Source organism: Neophocaena asiaeorientalis, unplaced genomic scaffold (assembly GCF_003031525.2).
Source record: "Neophocaena asiaeorientalis asiaeorientalis breed wild unplaced genomic scaffold, Neophocaena_asiaeorientalis_V1.1 scaffold66, whole genome shotgun sequence".
Lineage (NCBI taxonomy): Eukaryota > Metazoa > Chordata > Mammalia > Artiodactyla > Phocoenidae > Neophocaena > Neophocaena asiaeorientalis.
The window spans coordinates 972570-978569 of NW_020172677.1; positions in this window are offsets into that span (position 1 = coordinate 972570).

A 6000-nucleotide genomic window follows, 5' to 3' on the forward strand; every position below is an offset into this window, starting at 1 on the left:
CTCAATGAAGATGGCAGATGGCCTTCCTCAGACATATTCTTATAGTAATGCTCCAGAGGGTACCAAGTTCCACTTTACCTTGGTAAAAAGTGGTTTACTTGACCGCTATTCCAATAGCACTTTACCCTAAAACAACTGAAGAGTAATTACAGCATTTGAAAAGTTTCAAACTAGTTTTGTTTATGTGTTTCAGAAATATTATTTTCTGAAATATGAAAATAAAAGCTTCTCTAATTCAATTTAGGGAGGGTTCATGTCACTTATTTATTTACTTATATAAACTGGATTTATGTTTCTTGCATAAAGAAGCTGATTTAGGCTTCTGAGTTAATATGCACTGAAGATGCCGTGGGTACTTTATTAATATTTAATTTTTAAAATGAGCATAGTGTGTTCCTCCCCTATTAGTGTAAACATTTTTGAAAAACTCATTGATGAAGTCAAAATAAACTTATAAATTGAGTGCTAAAATGTACTATGTAATTTAAGAATAGGAATGAAAACTTTTTTTTTTTTTTGATGTACGCAGGCCTCTCACTGCTGTGCCCTCTCCCGTTGCGTAGCACAGGCTCCGGACATGCAGGATCAGCGGCCATGGCTCACGGGCCCAGCCGCTCCGTGCCACGTGGGATCCTCCCGGACCGGGGCACGAACCCGCGTCCCCTGCATCGGCAGGCGGACTCCCAACCACTGCGCCACCAGGGAAGCCCAGGAATGAAAACGTTTTTCCTTAATATCAGATTGTATTTTTCCACTGAACCATCTATTTAATATCAGTCATGAATGAAATATTAAAAATAAAACAAAGAAACAAAAATAAATTTTAGAAGTAACCTCTTCCCGTACCCACTTCTGTCTATATCTGAGATAGATTCAGTTAGTTGTTATCTCAGGATAACAATTACTGACATAATAAATTAAGTTCTCATGTAGTTGGTTATTATAATGAGAAAGGATGTTGAGCATGTCTGTCAGTTCAAGGTTGCTGTGCATTTAATAAACTGTAGTCGAGCAACTTAGACTCTGGGGTCTCAGTATCAGTAGCAGTGGTCTAACTCCAATTTCACAATACAGAGTCAGGTTTTTGATACATGAATTCGAGAATTCAACTGAAACAGAAAAAGTAAAGTAATTTCTGTATTAAGATTTATCGCTTGATGTTCAGAAGTTGTACGATTAAAAATGACTTAAATATGTTCTTAAAAAATTGAGCTGTGTACATGGTACCCAAGAGGGAATGAGATTTTCTGTATAATTAAGAGCGTGTCAGTTTGGCATTTAGTGGATTGCTTTGGCAGCAGCCAGGTGTTACCAACATTTACACTGGCCAATCTCAGAATATGCGTTGTAGAAAAATCCCTCTCTCTCTCTCTCTCTCTCTCTCTCCCTCTCTCGGTTTCCTCCTCTTTATTAAGGAAGATTAAGGAAAACAGAGCTAGAAATATGTACTCGGTTGGACAGAGGCAAGTGGTGTACCTATAAGTTAAGATTTGAGTTGGAAGCCTTTTAAAGAACTTGTCTCAATAAATGATAAGGGTTGTTCACAAAACTAAGAAAACTGAAGGCACTTTAAAAACAAAATATACAAATTAATCCCTGGAAAGTTTTCAATAAAAAAAAAATATGAGAGCACTCACATAATTGTAAATGCTTTCTGCAGTATATCTGCCATTATTACCAAAAGAAGGATGCATTTTAGTCATTTCCTTTTCCTGCTTTTAATAACATTTAGGCAAATTAATAAACCTTGCATTTTCTGCATGATTTCTTAGTTACTCTGAATTGCTTTAATTGCTCTGAAATGAATTAAAAGAAATATACACCATATTCCAGGCAAAGCTATGAATTAATCCACTTTAAAAAAAAAAGAGGAATTAACATACTATATGGGACATAATAGTTTTTCCATACCTATTGCCTGAAGGTTAATCTGGGATATTTTAATGTTAAAATAAATAATCTAAAAAAAGAAGGGGAAAACTAATTTAGATTAATCATCTGCTGTGTGTCAGGCACCATACTAGACATTTTAATAGTCATTACCTCTTTAATTCTCTCAGTAGCCCTGTAAGTAAAGTACTAGTTCTACATGAGGAAAGTGGTTTGGGTGTTTCCCAAACTACAGACTGAAATGGGTCTCGGGGATAGAAGTGTGATAAGCATTGCTGAATAACTCAAAACACTACTTTGTATATTTAGTTATAGATATGAGACACGGAAAAGTAAAATTGAACACTTTTTTATTTTACTTTTCCATATCTGACTCTGAAAACACCAGCATTTAGATAAAATATCTTACTTTGCATTCTCAAAGCTAAACACATTTTCAGCCTTATGAATTTTATTTGTCATGCCTTGTAACTGAAGATTGTTGGGTTAAACTTGATAACTCCCCTCCCCAACTCCTCAAAAATAGATAAATCACTTTAGTATCTGATATTGCTGTCTGGGGTAGATGGGAGACCATTTTCAAAGGACTTTAAAAAATTATGCAGGTAATAAAGCAGTGGTTCTCAACCTTGACTAAATCTTAGGATAACCTGGGAAACTTAAAAAAATTAATGCCCAGGGGCCACCATGTGATTCTAATATGCAGCTAAGGTTGGAAAACATGGCTCTTAGTTTCCATCCACAACACAAGCACTATTTTTTTGCAGTTGCTTTGCGATTGCACCCACGTGACTTCAAATAAGATGAGGTTTGAGGTACCTAGTGGGTGTGAAGAATTAGGGACAGCACAAGTATGACAGCTCTTTATGTTACAAGCAATGAGATAACTCAAATAGTAACAATAATCACCATCCCTTTGGGATAGATTTCTGAACTTCTGCAAAACAGTATAAGCCTTATTGGAGAGAAAGCTGCCTTAGGACAGCAGGAAATAACCCTTCCCCCCTTGCTGAGGTGGGAGCTCAGTTGACATCCACTTAATGTCAACTGGTATTGGAGCCCATAGGAAAACAGCTATATTTAAATCCAGTTTCACTTGCAAGAGTCTCCATCAACTTGTAAATCAGATTATTAAATTCATAGTAGTTATTTTTGAAAATTTGCATACTACATAGTTTAGCAACAAATAATACAGCACTTCTACTTAACAGCAGAAAGACACTTTAACCCTAATATCTGACAACTCCCAACCAGAACAGTATGTATAAACTCTCATACGCTACAGAAGCATTCAATTTGTACAATCTCAAAACAACTAATATATCACACTCAAATTAACTTAATTAAAATGCTTCTAGGGCTGCCCTCGTGGCGCAGTGGTTAAGAATCTGCCTGCCAATGCAGGGGACACGGGTTCAAGCCCTGGTCTGGGAAGATCCCACATGCCGTGGAGCAACTAAGCCTGTGCGCCACAACTACTGAGCCTGCGCTCTAGAGCCTGCAAGCCACAACTACTGAGCCCACGTGCCACAACTACTGAAGCCCACGCGCTAGAGCCTGTGCTCTGCAACAAGAGAAGCCACCACAATGAGAAGCCCGAGCATCGCACGGAAGGGTAGCCCCCGCTCACCACAACTAGAGAAAGCCTGCACACGGCAACAAAGGCCCAACACAGCCAAAAAAAAGCTTCTAGATCAAGAGCATTATTTCTCAGTTACATTCTAAAGCAAAGCCTGCAGTATAAAATTATCAAGTCTGTAATAAACTCTGGATAGAAACTCACTGAAACTCAGTCACTCACTCAACTGCTATCTAGTTGGCAATTGTAGGAATGGCTATATGCCACTCTAGTTAGCAGTTCTCTCCTTGTCAACCAGATCAGAGATACTCACGGTGAAGAACACAGGAAGTAATTTTATATAACTTGATAAAAAGAAAGCTATCTTCTACTGAAGTGACAAATAAGGGTTAATTTTCATAAGACATGATTTTTAATTTCTTTGCAAGAATCATTAATCAGGCAGTGTAAATTCTTCACTGTTTAAATTCTCACTTGGAAACAAATTTTCTACAGATTTCTTACAACTCTAAAACAACTAGGCTTCTCTGGAAAAATAAGCAACATTTTATAAAATGTGGTTTAGCTAACCACACCTTCCTTAATATTTTTATGACAAATCCTTGACCCAAAATATAACTCCCTAGCAAAACAAATATTCCTCCCTCATCACCACAAGCAAACTTACCTATTGGGAAGGAGAAGTAATCAAAAAGCACTGGCTCAGGCAAATATAAAGAGCTATCTGAGCCAAGGTTTGGAGACACGTTTAAATGAACTCAAGAGTCAGATGGCTGTGGCTACCCTGTGTGGGGAAACCAGAGGAGTCGGCACTGGTGTGTAGTGCTTCTGGGCGCCTCCCTTTGTTCTAAGTAGAATGCTAATGCTAAAAGCACAGTTTGCATTCCTGCTAGCTCTGGAAACACGGATGCAGTCTGACAAAGCTTCCAGCTTAAATACCTTATGGGGAAAAAAATAAGTTCCAGAGATAGGACCTCCCTTGTGTACTAGTAAAACAAAGCACACAGTGACTGTGTCAATCTGAACAGTTGGAAATTTGTGGTCACATTAATGCTATCTCATCTTCTTTGAAAGATATATTAGAGACATTGAGAAAAGAAATTTTCCATTTCTTGTGAACGCCCATTAAGGAAGTCAAGAATGTGTCTTTGAATTTTTTTCCCACCTCTTCCTTCTCCCTAGTGTGTAAAATTTTCATTGGCAGATAAAAGCACGAGGTAAAAAGAAAAAGCAATTCCTTAGGGCAGTGAAATCTAGATCAAGGCATAGCATAATGGGAAGAAAACTGCAATGAAAAAGTTAAGGCCATGAAGAGAAAAAATAGCCTAACAGTGTAATTTATTCATGTGTTAACATATGTTTTAAAGTATAGGAGAAGTTTAATATCAAATCATTTTTAATGCTGTTTTTCATTATACAAGAAGAATATAAAGCAAATGATTACTATTTAATCTTAATTTTTTAAAAATAATTTTAAAATGTCTTGTGTTATCTCGTCACTGTCTACACAGTTGATGACATTTCTTTTCCTCCCTTTATATGTGAAAATTAGATAACAGATTACATAGTTCAATAACTGGGGCCAAACTCTTTGGAGCAAGTGATCAAGCCATCATATATTTAATTTTCAAGTCTCTGTAGATATTCACCGATGAGCACATCAATAATATATCAGTCACTTCATCTATTGCATAACTTTATCATTACTTCAGCAAGGAAAATCAGATTGTTTTTGCCTTTTCCAAGGAGGAAAATGAATGTTTAGGTATTGCCAGGACATGGAATGCTTTTAGCACTACTGGGTTTCATTTACTTTTCATTTTTAAGTTTCTTAGCTGTACATCAGAATGCAAATTTATGAATGGTAAGAATTGTATGTGTTTAATACAGCTACTCTATTTTTCTAGTACTCTTTTATGGCATGTGATCAATACTATGACTTTTGAGTTGAGTTCAAGATGGTTGATGAATTTTCTGAACAAACTTCAGTGATGATAAGTGGTGACAGCTAAATAATAAATGCTGGATTGAAAAGTTTTGATCTCAAAAATGCAACATAAATACAAGAAATATCAGATTGGGAAGTAGTGTGAGAAAATGACCTAATAGATTTCTTAATGAAACCGGTAAATAAGTTTAATATAATTGTATAAAAAAGAATTGGTCTACACTCCCAATTTGTTTGATATTGGTCTTGCTGGAAAAAAAAATAAGTCTCTTTCCCTGGAACATTTTTCCTCAAGACTTTGGCTGAACCCCATGCCACAGCTACTTCACTACAAAAAGAAGTAAAAGATAACAGACCAACAGCCAGAAAATTATCACTGTTCTGTAGCCCCCCCCCCAAAAAAAAGCATTCTCAACTGGGAGCAGAGGGTAGAGAGGCCTAACTATTCTTTTTCAACTGCATCATTTCTTTCTCTACTTCCATATAAACCCAAAGGATTCCTCTGCATCTTGGCTCTTGTGCTTTACCCTGTGAATAACCTTTCTTTGTGCCACTATAAAGAGGGAGAAAAGTGACTTCTTCA